At 41.4% G+C, this 24826-nt stretch overlaps 1 long non-coding RNA gene across 1 annotated transcript; it reads left to right on the top strand.

The window, feature by feature from the left end:
- The first annotated feature begins 5895 nt into the window (after positions 1–5895).
- LOC129718221 (uncharacterized) lies at positions 5896–14202 on the top strand. Its single transcript, XR_008726829.1, has 2 exons — positions 5896–14000; positions 14068–14202. It is a non-coding gene; the product is annotated as an uncharacterized LOC129718221 (long non-coding RNA).
- The last annotated feature ends 10624 nt before the right edge of the window (positions 14203–24826 follow it).

Genomic DNA, 24826 nt, shown 5'->3' with positions numbered 1-24826 from the left:
TCGTGGCAGTTTGTAGCTGATGTTTGTACTTCCGCTTTGCCTCACGGTTTTGTTTTCGATTTATCCTGCTTCCCTGCCTTCGTGCCTTGGCTTCAGGCCGGTGGCCTTGACCTAGTTTCAGTACAACAACCCCTCTTCCAGATCCACTTCATGCTATCGACCGCCTGCCAATTTCCGAAACGCCCTTGGCTCAATATAGAAATCCAGAAAGCTTTGCATGTTATTTTGCATGCCGAGTCGATGTGAACAAAAAATGGCGTGAGTGCCGCTTTCTCACTGTTGCTTTCTCCGGTTTCCCCCGACTGCGCTTGATTGCACGGATGCTAGCGTTAATATTTCCAGATCCGGGGATCACTGAATGACCTCGGAAGCATTATGTACTTTCCGACGGTAGGTTTAGTGACTCCTCCTGTTGTTCAACCAGGCTTTGACGATTAGTGCCGAAGCTGATACCAGTGCGGGGAGGAAGGTGTAGCGTATTTTGCAGTTTAGCACTCGAACTAAACCTGCCAGCGAACGGGTTTCTGCGGTGACAAACAATTGGTCCCTCTGAATAATTAATCCTAGGACCCCGCTGGAAGGTAAACAACTCGTGCTGCGAGTATGAATTATATGTGAGCTCGGTACGAGCTGGCAGGCTAACACAATAACGATGCAAGCGAACCCACCACCACCGGAGTGGGTGCAGAGTTCAAGGCTTGCGTGCGATTCGGTTGGGTTACTTTAAACGGATCGCTGAGCTGCGAATCTTTACTGTATCCCTGAAAGTTGAACTTGCTTACTCTCGGCGCTCTCTGGGTGCAATGCATACTCACTCGTTGTTTTATTAATGACACAAGTCGTGGTTGTTAAATATAATCACTAATTTATTGCCAAACAGTGCACTAAAATCAAGCTATCAGACGTAATATTTTCAGCGAGCAGTTTACGGAACGTTTCTGTTGATATTCGTAACTGGGTTGATAGAATGTGTGAAATCATTTTACTTGTATAACATTGACGAAATGAAAAAAAAAAAATGTCCGAATTTATTCACCTGATAGTCATCGACAATGGAATTGAGTTGAAAATGCCGAGATTTTTTGCGAGTTTCTTACTGTTTTTGACAAAGTCGGCTCTTTATGGGCCTTCTTCCTTCTGATTCGTGGCGCACTTCCCATCCTCGCCAAGTGAGAACAGCGTGACTGTTTCACTGCGTTTTAAAATGTTCATTCACGCAAATTGGCGACAGGAAGCTGCTGCCGTACCGTGTTTCATAGTGCTTCCGCACAGCAGTTTATGCTCCAACAGTGTGGCATCATCAGCAGGGTCGGGATGCAAAATTAAATGCACTGCACGGAAAAATTGTAACAAAAATAATGAACGTCGCGCCCCGGTAAGTGCTGTTTAGTGAGGGTCTTTGTCTAATTTTTAACTTCGTACTAAGTAATCTAAAAAAACGGTTCAAAATTACATAATGTATATTAAACAGTAATTATCTTATCCTTCGGTTATCTCCAAGTTGAAGTTTCATCGACGTAAACTATCAACATCGACTCACGACTAGTGACCACCATAAGAGAAGTATGAAAGTGGTCCAGACAAGGGAGCAAAAAAAAAAAAAACAACGAGCAAAAAAAAACAAGCGCAATTGCACCAGTAAACGGTACTGTAATTGAATTGAGAGCGAAATATCGTTATAAATTTCTGTCCGCGCTCTACCCGGATGTTCATTTGTCGGGTGTATGCTTTCATAAAATACAACTACCTTATTTCACTTTAACAAGGATACTTTTGCGCAATGAAACGTTTTTTTTTCTTCGAGGAAAGAAATGCTTTTGGATGCGCTTGTGAAACGATACAAAAATTTCATATCATTCGTCTGACCAATTCGTAGAACCGTCTTTGGCGATTCAATTTGAGCTTCGATGGCGCTTCCATACCAAAATAAAAATCCTACTGACAGTCAATTCTATATGGATGAAGAAATGGAACCAATCTGCAAATATAAACAAACCGAGCGAGACTCAATTTGCCCAGAAGTCATGTTTGGTAGATGTACTGTGTTTACAGATTTCGGAAAACTGCTCGGATCAACTCTCCGATCAATTCTAGTATCTCGAAGCAGCCGTTCTAACTACGAACAGAAGCGGAACGTTAGTCTGATAGCATTTTCATTCCACCTGACTGGTGCCAGTTTAATTGTGGCCACTGACATTGAGCGCAGCGAAGTTTAGGCTATCTCTGGATTTGCCAGTCGGCTGAATTGTTGCAGAGTCATTAATCAACTGCTACTGGCTTTGGCTTGTTTCGGAAGTCATGTTGCGTTCTTCTAGGGGTTGGAAGTGATTCCATTTTCATTTTGATTAAAGCTGAACAAATTGATATGAAATGATATGAAAAATAATGTTTTGAGACAGAGTAACGATGTAATCTTGTCACAAAATATCCAAAAATTGCTCGGAGTGATGAAAATACCTAACGCGGAAAAAACGAACTAATTATTTTTGGTATGCATATTTATCACGAAATTATAATTATTTAAACATATAAAAATGAAGTCCTGTCTGTCTGTCTGTGTTGGAAACTACGATCGATATGCAAATTTGTATGTAGGAGATTTGGGGGCCGGGAAAGGTTCCCATGATGGTTTGAGACCCCTCCCTCCTATGGAAGGCAGAGGTCCCATGTATTCGAAACACAAATTTCTGCAAAACTCAGAAATATGAAACCAAATTTGGTATGTGGAGGCTCTAGGAGCAATTTCTGTAATAGATTAGCACTCCTCCATGCTCTGGAATGGCTCCTATACAAATCTAACACTAATTCCTGTATTACTCGGAAACTAATAGATAGAACCAAATGAGATATGTGGAAGTTTTTGGGGCCAAAAATGTTGATTCCCTCTTTTTTTTTATTTCAGGTATAGGGAAAATTTGCTGCCAAATACCTGAGAGAACAACTTCATGTAGTGTCCGGTTCGACCCACTAAAAAAGTCTCCAGCCCATAATACTCCCTGGGACGACCGCTCGGCATTGCTACAGGGAGCGACTGTTATGCTTTGTGCAACCTCCTGCTTCTGTCAAGTATCCTAGCTGATAAGCTAGCTAACCTGAAGACTGGCAGTTAGCTAACACTGGTGTGTCGGTGGTCAACCTGTCGCCTGCTTTGCAACTCTAGGACTATTTGAGAAGAGGCTGCACAAACCGCCCTCCGCATGTTCTGGTCTTCACACATCCTCCGGACTAGATTGAGCGGAGTAGTGTCTGGCCCACTCACTACCATCATATCACTCCGCGCACGTCCAAAACGAGGACTTACGAAGAAGACATGCATAATAGGTCCTTCCGCATCCACGCACTCGGGGCACATGGAGGGCACCGCATGCCCGAACCTATGTAGATACTGCCTGAAGCAACCATGATCTGATAGGATCTGCCTCCCGACCCATCCGGATACCACCGGAATAAGTCGGTGTATCCATCTACCTTTCGCGAAATTGGACCATTCCTGCTATCATCTGATCTTCGAGAATGATCTTCTTGTACCTTGAATGCCTCTTGTGTCACGATGATCGAAACATTCTACGTCCTCCCTAACGGATATGCTGATAGGCATCAAAATAGAAAGGACGCAGACTGTAGGAAACGCACTCGCAACCCTCAGGCACATGAGCCTGTAGGTACTTTCCAATTTACCACAATAGCTGTTAGTACCTAGCGCTTTGGACCACACAAACCATGCAGGCAAGAAGTTTACGCTTGCTGCCATTCACCGCTGAGCGATTCTCGCTGAAACTAGGCCACTAGGTGCACAAGGCCTTTCAAATTTGATATAAATGCACATAGTTATTAGAAATAGAGAAAAAATGATGATGCCATTTTTGTTTGATCAAATTTGTTGACCCCTTGGTCACCAAGGGGCGAAACAGTTTTCAGGAAAGTTGAAATTTCAGCAATTCTTGATGTATTATTTGAGCTATATCTCTAGAATTCGTAATGTAAAGTACTATAAGTAGCACTTTTCTGTAAAGAAGAATGGCAGGACTTTCATTAGAAGTGATAAAAATTTAGGCCGCCATCTTGAATTTGGCCGCCATCTTGGATTATATCAAAAAAATGCAATTTTGACTGTGTTCGCAACTATAGATTTTCGATCTGAGACCAACATTGGAAAGCTGAGAAAAAATGCTATAAGATGCAAGAAAAAAATTTGGTGAGCATCAGTGTTAACCTATCAATTGAAGCGATTTTCGAAGCTGAGTTTCAAAATATTCATCGTACATCGCGCGATCAACGTAGTAACCTGTCTACTGAGACCAAGTGGATGCACATGTTATGTCCATATATGTCCATATATCATAATCGATTGATGCTACAACTAGTACGCCACTACTGTTTTTTTTTTAAGTTTAGTGAGAATAATGAGTACAACACTAGCATGTGTGATTCTAACAAAGTGATAGGTTTTTTAATACTGAGCATTTCCAAAAAAATGTCCCAGTTTTAATATTTCATTTAAATTGTCATTTTTAATTTGGCTGAAACTTTGCATAGATGTTTCTATAGGCAAAAAATGTCATTTTACATTTTACGCTATTGGTTTAATTTTTTGGATCACGAATCATTTTTGAGAAGCTACTGAAAATGCTATTTTGGGAAGGTATTTATGGTTACAAATATTTTTAGGGCCATAACGGTTTGTTTGATCGGTATGACGTCTTCGATAAAGTTGTAGATATTTCTTTTGTCTTTCCGAAAAAAAAATACACTCTATAACTTTTTTTTGGTTGCATTGTTTCAGTAATTTTTTGTAGTTCTTATAAAAAAATAGATTTTAAAAAAATGAGCTTTTAAGATAGATATCGGCTCTATTATCGTCAGATTTTACCTATTATCGCCCGGGGGGTGAATGCTGTCCTAGAGCGTTGAATTTTTGCATGGTGGTTTTTCATAATGCAGATTATCTTCCTGCAAAAGATTAGTTCTCTATGTCTTCATTGGCCCCCCCGGGCGATAATAGCTCAAACCTGACGGTAAATTTACATTTTTCTCTTACCTTTTTTTCAATAAAAAAATCATTTTGAAGTGTATATTTTTTCGGAGAGACAAAAATATTAACTACAACTTTACCGAAGACGTCATACCGATCAAACAAACCGTTATGGCCCAGAAAATATTTGTAATTACAATACCTTCCCAAAAATAGCATTTTTCGAAAGCTTTTCAAAAATGAGTCCTGTTGCAAAATATTAAACCATTATCACAGAATGGCATCTTTTGCCTATAGCAACGTCTATGCAGAGTTTCAGCCCGATTAAAAATGACAATTTATATAGAATATTAAAACTGGGACATTTTTTGAGAAACTGCTCAGTATTGAAAAACCTATCGCTTTGTTAGTATCACACATGCTAGTGTTGTACTCATTATTCTCACTAAACTTAAAAAAAAAACAGTAGTGGCGTACTAGTTGTAGCATCAATCGATTATGATATATGGACATATATGGACATAAAATGTGCACCCACTTGGTCTCAGTAGACAGGTTACTACGTTGATCGCGCGATGTACGATGAATATTTTGAAACTCAGCTTGGAAAATAGCTTCAATTGATAGGTTAACACTGATGCTCACCAAATTTTTTTCTTGCATCTTATAGCATTTTTTCTCAGCTTTCCAATGTTGGTCTCAGATCGAAAATCGATAGTTGCGAACACAGTCAAAATTGCATTTTTCTGATATAATCCAAGATGGCGGCCAAATTTAAGATGGCGGCCTGAATTCTGATCACTTCAAATTAAAGCTCTATCATTCTTCTTTACAGAAAAGTGCTACTTGTAGTACTTTACATTACGAATTCTAGAGATATAGCTCAAATAATACATCAAGAATTGCTAAAATTTCAACTTTTCTGAAACCTGTTTCGCCCCTTGGTGACCAAGGAGTCAACAAATTCGATCAAACAAAAATGGCATTATCATTTTTTCTCTATTTCTAATAACTATGTGCATTTATATCAAATTTGAAAGACCTTGTGCACCTAGCGGCCTAGTTTCAGCGAGAATTGCTCCGCTGAGCTATTCGACTTAATTCCAGATAGTGCTGCAATAGCCGTTAAAGCCCTTTTGCAAGTATAGTTAACGTAACTCTTAAATGTGAGCTTATCGTCAACCATAACAACCCAGACCTTCGAAGATCGCTTTGAGGTAATGGTGCAGTCTCCGACCACGACCACTGTTGCTGCCTGTTGCTCTGATTTGCGGTTATTCACAACCGTGACTTCCATCTTATGGTGCGCCAACTCCAGTTTCCTGGAGTGCATCCAGTCTTCGACTCGTCCTTCTCGCTCGACTCGCCGTAGACTTCTAGCGTTATTTCGTCTGTTGAATCGACGATCACAATCCCTACAGGGAACTTGAGTTTCAACACCTCGTCATACGTGGCATTCCACAACACCGGTCCCAGAATAGAACCTTGCGGAGCTCCTGCGGTAATTGTGATGCACTTTTGACCCTTCTCCGTGTTGTAAACAGTGGTGCACGAATGCCCCCGAGCGCAAGCGCTTCGGAGTCCCAACTGGCGATAATTAACGCATTCTTCACGTCAAGCGTGACGATGGAGCAAAGCGTATGCCCCTTCTTTTGCGCTGGAGTGCTACCTTTGCCGTCTTGGTGACGGATAGGCTAGCATCCAGCGTAAACCTACCCTTCCGGAAACCGAACTGATTACTTGCCAGACCGTTTACACCCTCCGTGAGGATAATCCTACAAAGCACCTTGCCCGTAGTGTCCAGCGGCTAGATAGGCCTGTATACTGATGGGTACCCTGGTGGTTTCCCTGCCTTCGGCAGTAAGACCAATCTCTGCCACTACCACCTCTCTAGGAAGAGGCAGTCATCCAGGCACCTCTGAATGACTGCCCGAAACAGCCCGGGGGGCGTTTTTATCACCAGGCTGATTGCCAGGTTAGGGATTCTATCCTGTTCCGGTGCCTCGCTCACCTTTTGGTAGTTGGCAATCACGATGAGTTCCTCATTCGTAATCCTTACCTCTCCCTCAATCTCGACACGGCTGTCGTCGGTCACGAATTGGATGTTCGGCCATCCCTGGTCTGTGTCTGAGATACTGGAACGCCGAACGTGACACTCGAGTGCCGGAGGACAAGGACTAAGCTCGTAGCGAGGAAAGAGTCCCTCTTTGAAACGCTCCAGCATCGTTCTACAGGCGTAAGCGCACCGTTGGTCTTCTCCGTCGATCGGTTAGCTCTCACACACGGTTGTGATATCGGGTTCGATTAACGATCAGGTCGAGGGTCTTCTCGAGCTTGCAATTTTCTCGATTCCGCACTGTGATACGGTGTATCGTTGTACTTATCTTACAGCATGCAAAATGTGCCAAAAACAATATCGAAAACTTTCTCTCTCTCTCTCTCAAGTAATCTAGTTGACCGACATCATTATTAGCCCCTCAGGCTAGCGTGCGATATTGACATTGATAGTTTTGAGCATTCATTTCTAACAAATTTTCACAACACTATTAATCATAAAACTTCAATTTCTCTCTGTTACAAATTTCGGGATCTTAACTATTGACGCGTTTAACATAAAAGCTTCGTAAACTCTTGTGGAAGAACGTTGATTGAATGTTTCGATCGCACACAGGTCACAAATAGAACAGTATGCCGCTGATATACCCTGCGTGGGAGGAGACAGGCGACGACACCTATAGAATGCGAAGCCATTAAATCAACCTCTTCAAAAGACTTACCGTAGACCTCCGGGGTTATGATGTCCGCAAATCCAAGAGAAATTTGATTTTACCACACTTCAATACATGCTTTTCCACATCAATGGACCCAGGATGGAACCTTGCGGTACCCCGGTAGACCATTCTATATTCCAATGAATCACTACAGATAAGTCTATATGCCAATGGATATAGGATAAATTTCCGTCCATTGGCAATAAAACCAGCCTCTGTCAGTTTTCCCTTCCTAGGACGAAGCAGTTATCCAGGAATCTCTTCATGGCTACCCTGAACATTCACTTTTATTGTCATCCTGGTGGCCAGATTCAGACACAATTCCATCCGATCCTGGTGCTTTTCTCATTCGAAATACCTATTTCTGTCTCTAATATACTGTAGAGTACGTCGTAGGATCATTCAACAGTTGGAGAACAAGGACTTGGTTCGTGGCATGAAAAGAATCCCCCGACGATTCACTTTATTGTTGTTTTTGTTCAGCATCCTAGAGCCGTGGTGACTCGTGTCGTATCAAGAATTTTTCTCCCCTTTTACTCGTTCCTCGGCTACTCGTCGCCCTTTTCCTAGGCGTCGTGACACACAACCTGGTCAAACCATCTTGCACGCTAAACCCTCTGTTTCTGGTGCTGGTGGGGCTCTTGAAGGAAACTGATATTACCACAGTGTCGTTCGGCATTCTCGTGACATGCCCGGCCCTACGTCAGGTGCCAGAATTCTCTCCAAATAATACCTGTAGCTCGTTTCGATTTCTCTTCCACAACACTTTCAAATCAAATTCGACCAGTGCGTGCAAGTCCTCCGTGAGTAACGTCATGATTTCAAGTCCATACAGAACTACGGTCTAATTAGGGTTTTGTACATCGTCGAAGCATCTTGAGAAGTCTCGAATTCCAGCTATTCAAGCTGTCGTTAGATCTCTTTTCTTATGTAAGTATCAACGGTTACCAGGGATCAAAGATATACGAACGCGTGGATTGCCTCCGCCTTCGCAAAATTTTCATCTGCTTGTCGCAACCCTCTGCGCTTTTTGAAGGAATACGAGAGTGTCCATCACTCGGTCCCAGGTAGCTTTGAGAAATCGCCTCAGTTTATCCGTATTGCAAAGTACCGTTTTGATTCATACTTCGAAGTCTCAAACTTCGAACACTTTACAATAAAAACCGAATTATTATAACCAGTGTAATAAAAGGAATGTTCTTCACCCAGTGATGTATAGCTCTTTGCTGTAGAGCCACTTTCGGGGAATCAGCAGGCGTTGGAAAAAGTGACAATCAGTATTCAAACGGGTTGCTCATCTAACTAAGAGATTCCTTGTTTTCATGTACAAAACGTGTTTGAATCTATAAACAACACTTAATTGCAACAAAAACAAAATAACCAACATACTAAACTTTTAAGATCAATGAGAAAGTTCATTTTTCGTTGATTTTTTAAGTGTTCGAAATTGGATGCAGTATGGTACGTCTCGTGACTTTGAATGCTAATAGTGATATGAAAGATTTGTTTGATTTGATCAAACAGTACAGTGGTTGCTATGCGAAGAGCTTACCACCACTTCTTCTGGATCGTGGATTACTTGCTTCAAATGGTGAAGAGACAGGATGACAGCTTGTCATGTTAAATCTGCCTAATACTTCTTCAGTTTAGCTCTGTTGGTCGAGACTCGAGGGACGACTCAACACGTTCTCGGTTTCCGCTGATTTTGAGTCGCAGACAAAACTTTACTCAACTCAAGTCCTTCGTCTGGAACCGAGTGCACAGGAACTTTTGCAATTGTTTCTTTAATTTTCCTCTAGCCGTGAAGATCAGAAATATAGTGACGAACAACACCGACCTTTAATTGTTCTAGCCCGAACTCGTTTAACGCTTCATCCAGCTGCTGGCTCCAAACTCGGCTGGATTATTTCAGACCGTACAATGCCTTTCGAAGCCGGCACACTTTCGTCGTGTCCATTACAAATCCTTCTGGCTGCTGCATATAGATTACTTCAGCTTCCTTTCTTGAGCTTCCCTTGCAGAAAAGCCGTGATTTCGTCCATTTAGTCCATCTCAAGGTTGAACTTTGTCGCCAATGCCATCAGGAATCTTATTGTAGAATATAGGACCACCGGTGCATAGACCTCGTCGTAGTCGATAACCGGCCGTTGCGGACAACTCTTGACGACTAAGCCGGTCTTGTACTGTTCAATTTTTCCGTCTGATAGTCTTAAATACTCACTTGTTTTTGATCGCTTTCCCGCCTTTGGGCAAGTTTGCAAGCACGCACGTCTAGTTGATCTCCAATGTAGCGATTTCCTTTCTCGTAGCAGAAATCCACAGCTCTCGGTCTGGTCTATTCAACGCCTCGTTGTACGTGGTTGGATCGTTCATTTATTGTGCCGCTTGTCACTGTTCGGAAACATGTTGGCCAATATACGTACTATAAGTAGTAAACTTGGCATACTTGCCTGGAGGCCGGCACTCCCGACCATTGCCTTTCGTCTCTAGCTGCTTGTCAGTCGATCTTTCGAGTTGCGATTAGAGCGCAATTTCGTCGTCTTCATCTTCAAATTCTTCCGAACTGCTACTCACATCTACAGTCGATTCAACAGTTACTACTGCCGCCTCATCACTTGGTTGTTCTGGTTGACATATTCGGGTCGTGCAGCAGACTGGAAATCATCACACGCTTCATCGACTGCCGCATCGAAAAATTCGATCTCCAGAAATTCTACTGATTCTGCCGGCTCAGGTGTTGCCACACCACGGCTAATAGCGCCTTAATTGGCCTCCGGGTTGTTCAATCTGTAACCTTTTGTGTCCTCAGCATATCCAACGAACACACATTCCGCCGATTTAGAGTCAAGCTGGCTACGGATTTAAATATCCTGAAGTGGCTTTCTGTGATAGTCAAGCAGCACTTAAAGCCCTGAATTCTCCTTTCTGCCACTCTAAACTAGTGTGGGAATGCATCATGTCGCTCCGAAAGTTAGCTATGAAAAACCAGGTTAACTTATACTTCCTGGTCCTGGTCCTTAGGTTTCTGGTCATCATGGAATCGAAGGAAACGAGAAGGCCGACTAGACTAGCCAGACAAGTGTCAACCACTAACTTTGTTGGCCCAGAACCTTTCTGTGGAGTCTCCCTGAGCGCTCTAAAAGCTGAACTCGGTGAATGGGAGAAAACGACGTTCAAAGCAAACTGAGATGTCATAAGCGGTTACGACAATCGAAAAGATTCATAGAGCCAAATCGCGAGAAGAGCCTCGTGCTGCTCAGGTTAAATAAGAAAGACCTGAGGACATTCACAGGCCCTATTACAGGGCACTGTCCGAGTAAGTATCATCTCAAGAAGATAGGCGAACTTGATGATGATAAATGTCGCCTTTGTGGCATCGAAAGCGAAACTTCATAACATCTACTCTGCGAATGCCGAGTATTAATACAACGCAGATTGCGTATCTTCAGTAAGAGACACATAGAACCTACTGAAATTTGGAGAAAAAGTCCCGGTGAGATAATATACTTCATACGAAGTGCGTTGCCCAACTGGGATAAATGTGCAATGTAGCGAGGACATCAACTCGCCAAATAGTGATGTACCTACTCGTACGCACTTAGAGTAAGTTGAAGTATACTACAATAGTTCAAAAAATGGTCGCAGTGGTTCAGTGTTCTACAAGAGAAAAAAAAAATCCTCGAGTGGCCAACGTAGGGTTTCTTTTTTGACCACGCCTTTTCTGGTGTCTTTCCATCCAGGGACCTCATTGGACTACAATTATGGAACTTTTAGGCAACTTGGCATCATTTAGCATGCACCTCACTTCCTCGAGAAAGGTCCGATTCATGCGCTTAGCGACGATGTTTTACTGAGTCGTATATAAACAGAATTTTTGATGACTTATTCAGTCTCGCTAGAAATTTGCCTTGAATCGACCATTCACATATTCTTGCTTGTTGTTACAGCGTGAAACCTTTAACTTGCACCCAGATTGCCGTTCAACCATCGGTTCGAAGTCTTCGTACGCTAAAGCTTGATGTTCCGATTTCAGGTTATATATGAACACGTTCCGGGTAGCATCATCAATGAAAAATCGACATCCACCAACAGAGGACACTTCAAACGGTTCGCAAAGATCTGTATAGACCAGCTCCATATGCTCCAAACGCTCATTGGCCCTGGAATCACTGTTGGGAAGTTCGTCACGAGGATGTTTACCCTGTAGACATGCAATGCATTCTAGTGTCCTCACATTCTTGATCTAAACTTTGTTTGTCATCCGCCGCAATAGCTTGAGATTCTGTACATTTGTACGTTCATGGTGCGCACTTGCATGCAGAAGTGTTGGAAAATATCAGCGCTGGTCGTAAGACATTGTGCGCTACAACTCACAACTCTTAAGCAAATATTTGCTATTTTTCAATACAGATTTTATTTTGTGCAAATAAAAATCGTACCAAAAATAGCAAATATTTGCGTCGTCTAATACCTGCTTTAGCCGCATATACCTGTTGTCGCCTTTTAACCAAAAACTTGTCTTGCGATGGAGCGAGTATTATTTTTGAGTTAGCACATGCTCTTCTGAAATTAATATTTTTAATGTAAATTAGACGTATATTTTCAACCCAATAATAAAAGGTACAATTTGCAACAGAAACATTTCAACAGTTGACTTTTCAGGAGCCATATTGACTGCAGTCAAAATTTGTCCATGCAAGAAAAGTATAAACATTAACTTTGGTTTTTATGATTATGCGTAAGATAAAGTCTAACCCAGGTTGAGCTTTTGAACCCAATGCTCAATCAATATAAAGTTTATTTTAAAAGAATTGTCGAGACAGACCATTCATTTTATTTATTATTGAAATACTAAAAATTACACTTAACATGAATAGTTTCATCAACATAAATAAATTCTTCCTATTTGCTTCTGTGCACGGCATAATGAATCAAACCTTTCAGCGTGAAATTATCATAAAAACCGTCTTCGTCACGTATAGCCCACTTGCTTGCTGTCCCTCCCACTCTCGGTGGAAACAACTTTTTCCGGTCACGCACCGAGTGTTCCGGAAAGCCTCGACTGTCATCATTAAAGTATGTCTTATAAACTCCAGCGAAAAAAAAAAATAGCTCAATCCCTTAATTCGCAGCGCTATTCATTCGCGGACATTTTCGCTTACGTTTTAAAAAAGAGCGGACTTTTCTCTGCAGTGGGAGGACACTCTGATTCACTAGCGTCCGATAGCGCCCGCCACGCAATCCCCCCGGGGCGCTTAGCGCACCTTTCGATTGCAAGTTTACACAACCAACCGAGAGCGTCAACGCGTAACAGAACGTGCTTTTCATCGACAATTATGCCGAGCTCACAAATGAGGGTGGAAGCAGAACTGCCGCAGGGAAATCCAGTCTACAATTGGGCAGTCACACGTACCGCAGTGTCCGGCAGGAACTAAGCCACTGGTTACCGAGAGCCGCACGTTCCGTGAAAATATCCCCGTTAGTAGCCTTAGGCTACCGGCTTTAGGAGGAAATCAAAACTTTACCCTTTCGAAGCCATTTTTTCACCTTACAAAGGAAATCTTAACCTCTAACACCTAGTACTCCAAAGGTAGTTGAAGTATCTAGTGTTTTCTGTTCTCTCTCGCTAGTCCGGTAAACTACGTGTTCTTGCTATGAGCCCAGGGCTAACCAAAGCTTGCGTGTTACTCCAGTCTCGGTAGATTTATTTTCCATCGGAGGCAAACTCATCAACTGTGAATGTGGAATAAAATTCTTCCCTAGGCAAGTTTCTCACGTTTCTCTCGGTCGGATTTGCAAGTGGACCAGAAGTGCGTCACTTCTAGATACACGGTTCGGCCAGGTTAATCGACTCTCGTTTCAGGACTGCTGGTTACAATGGTTGGCTGGAACTTTGCTGGCGAAGCTGGTAAGGTGCGCTAAACAGAGGCTGACTTTTATGCTCGTGTGCACTTTTGAAACTTGAGTGCCTGTTAGAAATGACGCTGAACGAGTGGGGAAAAGAATAAAGGAATCATTATATTGTGTTCTTAAATTGAGGACGATGGCGTTATGTTTGCTGCTGTTGAGAAACGGTGGAGAGCTGCTCCAAGTGTGCGCGTCCGTCAGTCGGCACGAGACGAGAAAAATAAGCTCGAGTACGTACTGTGTTTTGTTTGTCAGCAGCGCTAAAGAAACTTGTAAGATGAGAGGAGATGATATGTAAACACGAAAGCTGTACACCTCGGCTGGGTGGATGATAACAGGGATGCCCGCGGGTAAGCATCGAGAAATGATGAATTCATCAAGCTGTGCAGTTTCAATGTTTGATGTATATTTTTGCAGAACGTTTTATTTTGATAACAGCCAGAGAGTAGCGAAAATAAACCTGTTATATGATATTTAGGGAGTTGTCAACATTTGAAGTAGTTCATTTTGAAACAGTAATAAAAATGTTAAGCAATTATTTTGTATCTCTTATTGATGCTTGTTTGCTTTAATCTTTCAGTTTATTTAAACCTAAAAGCCTCTTCTTCGGATAGCTATTTCAACAATATGCATCATCAATCAGTCTTTTTATCAGCTTTTCTTCTGATTGGCAGTGAGAAATGTTTTCAATTGCACTCTTTCATTCAGCATAAATTTAAAATAAATGAATATATATACATTTTAAAACCTAAACTATGAGGAAAACCGGAAAAATCTATAGTTGGAATGCAGTTCTGGTTGAAAAATATTCACATGTCGAATATTAAATTAATATATTTAAGTATTTCATTCTACTAAACGGAATAGCTGCATGGTTAAAGGTAAGAAAAATTACACTGAGTGGAATAGAAACAAAGGTAAGCGTTTCTAGCCGGAAAAACGTAAAACTAATCGACAATTTCAAATTTGAATGGGGGTTTGCTCACGTGTTTCGCTTAGCAAACTGAGCTTTATATTTTGATAGAATGCTTAAAAGGAAAAAAAGTAAGAGTAAATTTTTTTTTTTTTTTTTTTTTTTTTTCATTCTGTGCCGAACACGCATCAGTACTGGACGTGTTTGGTGATCGGTCCGATAGAGTATAAAACAAAAGACGTGTGAACAAGTGTTGGCATTGTTTGCCTGGTCGAGTGAAATAAATCCGGGTTCAAGGTCGTGCCTTTGTGCAACTGTTTCGCATCGTGACTGCCAGCTGGTGCGCAAGCCGATTTGGCTGCTGGCTGGATTGTGCTACAGCAGTGGACGAGACACAAACGAGGAAAAAGAAGAAGCCATCAGTGTCAGCGAGTTGTATCGCTGTGTGGAGTGATCTCACACCTGGCTCGCTGCTGGTGGCTGTTTGGTGCTGCTGTATTGGTGCTGCTGGCTGTAACGGCTGCTACTTCGAACGATCGGACAACCAACCTTACTGGAAGGGAGAAATAAAAAGGTACGTGTTCTTGTCAGCGCTAGTGCGCTAGACTTAGCGCAATGGATGTAGATCCCTCGCCTCCCGCGCCACCATCCCCGAACCCCTCTGACCCTGACCCTTCTGTTACCCCCTCCCCTGTTCATTCTTCAGTCCCCCCTCGCCCCAGGCTTTACCCAGACGGAGCCCAGGGCAGCTATACTGTCTATTTTCGGCCAAAGGCAGGACCGAAATCGAAAAAGTTGAACCTCTTGCAGATTTCTAAAGACCTGACGAAGGAGTACAAGGGCGTGACCGAAATTTCCAAGGTCCGGCCTAACAAGCTCCGTGTCGTGGTCGGTAACCTGAAAGAGGCCAACGATATAGCTTGCTCTGAGCTCTTCACACGCGAGTATCGCGTTTACATACCCGCACGAGACGTGGAGATCGACGGTGTCATAACCGATTCGAGTCTGTCCGTCGAGTGTATACTGCAAAGTGCCAAAGGGTGCTTTAAGAACAAAACGTGTCCCGAAGTAAAGGTGCTCGACTGCAAGCAATTGCGGTCAGCATCGATCATCGGTGGCAAAACAGTATACACTCCGTCAGACTCGTTTCGAGTTACGTTCGCCGGGTCTGCACTACCAAGCCACGTCTCGATCCACCGGGTTCGTCTCCCTGTGAGGCTCTACGTGCCCCGCGTCATGAACTGCCTGAATTGCAAGCAGTTAGGCCATACAGCCGCCTACTGCTGCAATAAGGCACGTTGTGGCAAGTGTGGGGAGTCTCATGCGGAAGATTCTTGCAGTGTTAACGCTGAAAAGTGTATTCACTGCGGAGAAAATCTGCATGAGCTCTCGACATGTGCGGTGTACATGCAGCGCAGGGATAAAATAAAACGGTCTCTCAAAGAGCGTTCAAAGCGTTCCTACGCTGACATGCTGAAGAAGACCGTTACCACTTCTCCCGTTACTTCGAACCCCTTCGATCTGTTGTCCTCTGATGAAACCGATTCTGACGATTCACCAGCGGGAGCGTCTTACGCCAATCCTGGGGAATCTAGAAAGAGGAAAAATATTTCCTCTCCTAAACTTCCCAGAAAAGGTCCTAAGATTTCTCAAAGTGAAATGAAAGTTACAAACAAACCAAACAGTGCTGCGGAAAAACCGAAGCAAACTCCTCCTGGGCTGGCAAATTTAAAGTCCCAGAAGGAGTTCCCAGCACTGCCAGGAACATCTAAAACCCCAGTTGCTCCTTTTACACTCCCAGTTGATGAAACAAACTCTGGATTAGTGAAATTTTCTGACATTGTGGACTGGATTTTTGAAACTTTCAATGTACCCGATCCAATTAAATTTTTTCTTACAGCATTCCTCCCAACAGTTAGATCATTTTTGAAGCAGTTGACTGCCCAATGGCCTCTCCTTGCAGCGATTGTATCCTTCGATGCCTAATTCAACTGCGTATATGAAGGATTCTATCTCTGTCTTACAGTGGAATTGTAGAAGTATTTTACCAAAAATTGATTCGTTTAAAGTTTTGATAAATAAAAACAAATGCGATGCATTTTCCCTTTGTGAAACTTGGCTTACTTCAAATATTGATCTCAACTTCCATGATTTTAATATTATTCGCCTTGATCGAGACACCCCATATGGAGGAGTACTTTTAGGGATTAAAAAGTGCTATTCTTTCTATCGTATTAACCTCCCCTCGATTCCAGGCATCGAAGTTGTCGCATGTCAAATGACAATACAAGGTAAAGAGCTTTGTATTGCCTCAATATATATTCCCCCCAGAGCACAGGTTGGGCAACGGCTGCTCTTTGATTTAATAGAACTTCTTCCCTCGCCACGTTTGATTTTGGGAGACTTCAACTCTCATGGCGTGGCTTGGGGTTCCCCATACAATGATAACCGCTCCTCTTTAATCTATAACCTTTGCGATGACTTCGACATGACTATTTTAAACAACGGTGAAATGACACGTATCCCGAAACCTCCAGCGCGCCCAAGCGCTTTGGATCTATCCTTATGTTCGACGTCGCTACGGTTGGATTGCACATGGAAGGTAATCCTCGATCCTCACGGTAGCGACCATCTGCCTATTCTTATTTCATTTACTAACGGGTCAACTCGCATGCGACCAATTGACATTCCGTATGACCTCACACGGAATGTCGATTGGAAGTTATACGAGGAAATGATTTCAAAAGCGGTCGAGTCGATTCAACATCATCCACCACTTGAAGAATACAACCTCCTCGCGGGCTTGATTCTCGACGCCGCGTTGCAAGCCCAAACGAAGAAATATCCCGGCGTAACGATCAAAGAACGGCCTCCCACTCCGTGGTGGGACCAAGAGTGCTCCGATGTCTACACGCAAAGATCCGACGCGTTTAAGGCCTACCAGACGGGAGGTATACCTGGCGACTATATACGGTATTCGGAGCTTGATACCAAGCTTAAAAGCTTGGCTAAAGCAAAGAAACGTGGATATTGGCGTCGGTTCGTGAACGAGACGTCGAGGGAGACATCGATGAGCACTCTTTGGAACACAGCCCGAAGAATGCGGAATCGCGTAACGGTCAACGAAAGCGAGGAGTCTTCAAGTAGGTGGATATTTGATTTTGCCAGGAAAGTATGTCCGGACTCTGTTCCTGAGCAAAATATTGTTCGCGATGCGTCTCCGGGCCACGACGCGATAGAATCACCTTTTACGATGGCAGAATTTTCAGTTGCCCTCCTGTCCTGTAACAATAACGCGCCTGGATTAGATAGAATCAAATTCAACTTGTTGAAGAATCTACCCGGCAATGCCAAGAGGCGCTTGTTGAACTTGTTCAATAAGTTCCTGGAGCAAAACATTGTACCACAGGATTGGAGGCAAGTGAAGGTGATCGCCATCCAAAAACCAGGGAAACCAGCTTCTAATCACAACTCTTATAGGCCGATTGCAATGCTATCCTGTATCCGGAAATTGATGGAAAAAATGATACTCCGTCGTTTAGACCACTGGGTCGAATCAAATGGTCTACTATCAGAAACTCAATTTGGCTTCCGCCGTGCCAAAGGGACGAATGATTGTCTTGCGTTGCTTTCAACAGATATTCAGCTGGCGTATGCTCGTAAAGAACAAATGGCGTCTGCGTTCTTGGACATTAAGGGGGCTTTTGATTCCGTTTCTATTGACATTCTTTCGGGTAAACTTCACCGACAAGGATTTTCTCCAATTTTGAACAATTTTTTGCACAATTTGTTGTCCGAAAAGCACATGCATTTTACGCATGGCGATTTGGCAACTTTTCGCATTAGCTACATGGGTCTTCCCCAGGGCTCATGTTTAAGCCCCCTTCTTTACAACTTTTATGTAAATGACATCGACGAATGTCTGGCAAATTCATGCACGATAAGACAACTTGCAGACGACAGTGTAATCTCTGTTACAGGAGCCAAAGCTGCCGATTTGCAAGGACCATTGCAAGATACCTTGGACAATTTGTCTGCTTGGGCTTTACAGCTAGGTATCGAATTCTCTCCGGAGAAGACTGAGATAGTAGTTTTTTCTAGGAAGCATGAACCTGCTCAGCTTCAAACACAATTAATGGGTAAAACGATTTCTCAGGTTTTGGTACACAAATATCTTGGTGTCTGGTTCGACTCTAAAGGCACCTGGGGTTGTCACGTGAGGTATCTGATGAAAAAATGTCAACAAAGAGTGAATTTTCTCCGTACAATAACCGGACAATGGTGGGGAGCCCATCCAGGAGACCTCATAAGGCTTTACCAAACAACGATATTGTCTGTTATTGAATACGGGTGTTTCTGCTTCCGCTCCGCAGCAAACACACATTTGATCAAACTGGAGCGAATACAATATCGTTGTTTGCGTATCGCCTTAGGTTGCATGCAGTCGACCCATACGATGAGTTTGGAGGTTTTAGCTGGAGTACTACCATTGAAAAACCGCTTCTGGAGCCTGTCTTCTCGTATTCTAATCAAATGTGAGGTCTTGAACCGTCCCGTGATTGAAAATTTTGAAAGGTTAATCGAACTTAATTCTCAAACCCGTTTTATGACATTGTATTTCAATCACATGTCCCAAAATATTAACCCTTCTTCGAATATTCCAAATCGTGTCGACTTATCAAATACTTCTGATTCTACTGTGTTTTTCGATACATCCATGATAGAAGAAACTCGTGGAATCACGGATCATTTACGCGTGCAGCAGATCCCAAAAATTTTTTCCAATAAATATCGAAACATCAACTGCGACAATATGTACTACACTGACGGATCACTTCTTGATGGGTCCACTGGCTTCGGTATCTTCAATAACAATTTAACCGTCTCCCATAAGCTCGATAATCCTGCTTCTGTTTACGTCGCAGAATTAGCTGCAATTCAGTACACCCTAGGGATTATCGAAAAAATGCCCACGGACCATTATTTCATCTTTACGGACAGTCTCAGTTCCATTGAGGCTCTCCGATCGATGAAAGATGTTAAGCACTCTCCGTATTTCCTGGGGAAAATACGGGAACATCTGAGTGCTTTATCCGAAAAATCGTTTCAGATTACCTTAGCGTGGGTCCCTTCTCACTGCTCGATACCGGGTAATGAGAAAGCGGACTCTTTGGCTAAGGTGGGCGCAACAAACGGTGATATTTATGAAAGACCAATTGCCTTTAATGAATTTTTCGCACTTGTACGTCAGAATACGATCATCAGTTGGCAAAATGCTTGGACCAGAGGGGAATTGGGAAGGTGGTTACATTCCATAATCCCCAAAGTATCGACGAACCCGTGGTTCAAGGGGTTGGATGTAGGTCGGGATTTAATTTGCGTGATGTCCCGGCTTATGTCCAATCACTATAGATTTGACGCGCTCCTCCGTCGTGTTGGGCTCGGGGAAAGTGGTATCTGTGCCTGTGGTGAAGGTTATCACGACATAGAGCATGTGGTTTGGTCATGCCCTGTACACCGTGACGCCAGGTCTAAATTGATAGCTTCTCTGCAGGCCGAGGGTAGACAGCCGGCTGTTCCTGTTCGTGATGTCTTGGCGAGCCGTGACCTATCCTACATGTCCCTTATATACGTTTTCCTGAAATCCATCCATGCCCCAGTCTAGTCCCGTTCCCCTCCGTCTACACCCAACAAAACGACAAGAACACGTTTGAACCTTAAGCACAAAACCAGCAACCAGACCCCGCACAATAGAACCAGGACCCAAGGACTACGAGCCTCTGTCCCAACTCACGACATCGTGGCTCAGCAGAACGAATCCATACATGCCATTCGACGATTATCAGACGACCATTGAACAACAAAACACTGATTGGAAATCCCATGCTAGTTTTAAGTTAGACTTAATTTCAGCTCGTAGTCGGCAGCGAGGATAAAAAATTTGCTTTAGTTTTTAAGTCATCAGATATAATTGGCGCCGTTAAACATTAAATTGTATTTGTGCCGTGTCAAATAAATGTTATGTGAAGAAAAAAAAGAGTAAATTTCTCATAATCGTTTAACTTGGAAGCATTTTTCATTTCCAACATTTTTAAGCGAAATTATATTTCAATGATGTTAGATGAACTAACTTTTTTAATCAAATATTTTAGTTGCACAACTAAGTTATTGTTGTTTGTCAATAGATGGCACCAGCAATAACTGCTGGTCGATTTTTATATAGTTAACTCGCGATGAACCAAACTGAACTTAATCGCTTTGACACGTTAGTGATTTCATTGTGGCATTATATAGGTACCTTCAGTTGTGTAGATATGTCTGACTTTCCGCTAAATAATTGTAATTTGTAGGAAGTGTTACTTTTCTAATTTCATTCACAGAAAACGACGGCTGAAGCGCATCAAGGCTTGAGAAATAGTTTACGGAAATTCTGCTCTAAGTGAAACGCGTGTAGAAAAACCAAATACCTTCGAAAATACTGCATTGGAGAAAATGCATACTGTAAATTTGGCGGGCCCAGGTCGCTGTTATTCAATATGAGATGAGTTGAAACCGAATGAAACCAGCCCTGGGGAACGATATCGACTTCAATTGACGCGATTGAATCGAGCACTGCGCGAAAAAGCAAAACCACAATACGAGCAGAGGAACGAAAAAGTGATTTTACTGCATGACAACGCTCGGCCTCATACTGTTTAAGTCGTCAAAACTTACATAAAAACGCTCAAAAGGGTAGTCCTACCTCACCTAACATATTCCTCAGATATTGCGCCGTCCGACTATTACTTGTTCCGTTCGATAGCACATGGTCTAGCTGATAATCACAGTTCTGCTTATATGACGATATCGAAGAACGGCTTAATTCGTAGGTAGCACTTAACACTTTTATCGTTACAGTATTCGAGCCCGGCCAAAGAAATGGAACCAAATCAGCATACGATTGGCCATACTATAAATGGTTTAGAGGCATCATTCAGTTACATATTTATTAACAGAGAGAACTTAGCTACGTACCTAATGAATGCAATTATTTTCGTGATATTTATATTTAATTTTATAGATTATATAAATATAGAGATATTGTTTCATGACTAACTCGATAGCGTAAAGCGAGTTCTTGTATCTTTTTGCTCGTAGAGTTGTACAAAAATTTACGTTGAAATGCTTTTTTGCCACATAAAATACTCCTTATACATCAAGCTTTGCAGTAGCTTTATTTTTCAAAGGAGACGCACGGTGGTTAATGGATAATTTCTTATATATTTAATGACATCAAAGATCAAAAAATCTATCTTCAAAATATAAGTACAGATCTTTTTTTACGTAGAGGATACGTGCCAAATTTGTATGGGACCACGTGAGACTAGACTTTTTTAAATTGAAAATATAACAACAAAAAAACCTTGTTTGAATATGACAGGGAGCAATCCAAATGCCAAATGCTATATATCACGAACTTAAATGCTATATATCAAAAATTTAATTGTTTTTACTTTAGAGCAATTTATATGTAAAATTCTTTGGAAAATGCAAATAAAAACAACCGATAGGGTCTCATAGATCCAGAACTCTCCGAAACGGAAAAATATAATTTGTATTATGATTTTTAGTACTGTACTTTGAAAGACACAACAATAAAAATAATAATAATAACATTTTGAAAAAATGCTCCATTTTCTGGGCCTCTTTATACCAGAACTTGTCACTCTATGAGCCAAACCAAACAAAAAAGCAGGACATTTTTCGATTTTCAACAAGCACAAGCTTTACGTGAAATATGGATATACATTCTGCAAATTGACAGGCAGGAATAGGAATGAACATGATTTTAAAAGATAAAATAAAATAGGGAGCAAGTCTTTTAAAACAAAGTAAAAGTAACCAAATAAAAGAAGAAAAGTAGCCAAATGAAAAAGCGGCTCCAAAACTCCAAGCATTCCTTTTGGAATCACAGAACGATTTGTGCTCAAAAAATCACAGACTTCCAAAAGTACACAAAGCTGGTCTAACCAGAGAGCAGCGATGGCCAATAATTCTGCTCCATTTTAAGAATTATCATAGTTTGTAGGTAAAAAAATTCAAAGTTCGCTCAACAGTTCGTACAACATTGAAGATTTCATCGAATATTATGAATTCATTAACACCGTTACTTTTCCGATAGGGTACTCGTTGATCTCATTGTATGTGATCTCAATATTCACCAGCATTCCAGAAGACTTAATGTGCCACGATGTGATATGCTGCTGGGATCAAGATCAACCATACGTGATGGATATCTTCTTAAATATTATTTTCAAAGCTTGTGGAAATCTGTGTCGACGCTAGGTTCTTTAAATTTGACGGACGATTTCAAAAACAAACATGGAGAACAGCTATGGGTAACCCACTCTCTCCAACAGCAGCGAATCTTGTAACACTGCTTGACTGAATTTTAAAACGATTGAAAAAATCTAAACGAAGTAATCTGAACGAAAACCAATAGTACAGTGACACTAGGGACAATATCCACAACAATAGTGACTTTTTACTTCAAACATAGACAATAACATAACAATAAAACGTAGAGCTAATATAAATGACGTGCTAATTATAATTAAAAGACAAAATCACACCTGTGTATGTACACTGAAGAACAGACTCCTTGAAATAAACGGTCGAAACGTTGGAGAAAAAGTACTCGGTTTTCCAATGCTTGCCCACTGATAAGCCAAAAATCCCCAACACATTATACATTGGTCATAGTCAACAACTATTTCCTAAATGAAATTTATTTACGTTTTCGTAGATAAACCACAAATCCGAATTAAAAGAATCAAATCAAATTGTGAAATGAACAACAATGTTTGAAAAATAAGCAGAAAAAAAACGAGATATGAACAGTTTTCATTGCCGGTTAAGAGTATGCATAGTTGAAGTAAGAGTATGTTCCAATCAGAGTTCCATGGAAATAGTGAGTATCATGTGTTTTATTAGGGTTATGTTTTACAGTTAACATATTTATTATAAAGGAAAATAACGATGACATTCATTGTATACAATAAAATTATAAAATATTTCAAATGACACCAGTATCATTCACTTTGGTTCAATCATATAAACCTATAGTTGTTTGTCACTCACATAAAGAGAGAAACAAATGGGGAGAAAAAACAGGGAGTTAAGAAAGGAGAGCGTAAGAAACAGAGAGAAAAAAACGAGAGACAGAGAAAAAATGAATACGAGCGAGAAAGAGAGGGAGAAATAGAAAAAGATAGAGAGAAAGAGAAAGAGAGGGGGAGGGAGGTAGAGAAAGAGAGAGAGAGTGGGAGGGAGGGAGAGAGAGAGGGGGAGGGAGAGAGAGGTGGAGGGAGGGAAAGGGAGAAGGGGTGGGAGGGAGAGAGAGAGAGGGGCAGGGGAGGGAAGGTGAGGGAGAGAGAAAGAGAAAGAGAGAGTAAGAGAGAGAGTAATAGTTTTCAAGTTCGGAGGTTTCAAAAATGTCTAAAAAGCCGATGTGACGCTGTTATTTGGAATAACTACAAAATTCTCGACAGTTCTTAGGCATTTGTTATATGTTATTTGCTAATATTTCATAGCCAGCTAGAACATCGTAATGTTAGTGGCTATTTCTTAAAGTCAAAATACTAAGTAAGTACAAGTACAAAATACAAAGTTTTTTCCGAATATATGTCACTGGGTAAAGCTTATAAATAATATACTTAACAAGTTATACAGTCATACCTCGATGTAAGGCAACCTCGATATAACGTAACTCGATATAACGTAACTTTTACCTCGATATAACGTAACTTTCTAAAATGTATAGAAATTGAAAATAAATGATACAGCAACTGTTTTTGGGCCATAAATTGTTTCAAAAAAATGTTTGTAGTAAGCTTTGAAACCAATGAAAAATGGGCATAAGGAAGCTTTAGAAAAACTAATAGGTGATGGAAAATAGGTTTTCACGCATCCTTCAGTATCAATTCACAGTGTTGCATCAATTAAAAATAATTTTTTTTTGCTTTTTGAAAATTGTCCTAAATGGGCATAAGAATGGTTTAAAAATACTGATAGGTGATGGGAAATAGGTTTTCACGCATCTTTGAGTGACCTATTGTATCAATTGAAAAAAATATTTTTTTTGCTTCTGAAAATATTTCTAAATGGGCATAAGAAAGGTTTGAAAATACTGATAGGTTATGGAAAAGAGGCACATCTTTGAGTAACATTAACATTCTTGAATAAATTTAAAAAATTTTTTTTTGCTTCGATATAACGTAACGA

This window comes from Wyeomyia smithii, chromosome 1, assembly GCF_029784165.1.
Source record: "Wyeomyia smithii strain HCP4-BCI-WySm-NY-G18 chromosome 1, ASM2978416v1, whole genome shotgun sequence".
Taxonomy (NCBI): domain Eukaryota; kingdom Metazoa; phylum Arthropoda; class Insecta; order Diptera; family Culicidae; genus Wyeomyia; species Wyeomyia smithii.
This window is presented reverse-complemented; position numbering and strand designations above follow the sequence as displayed.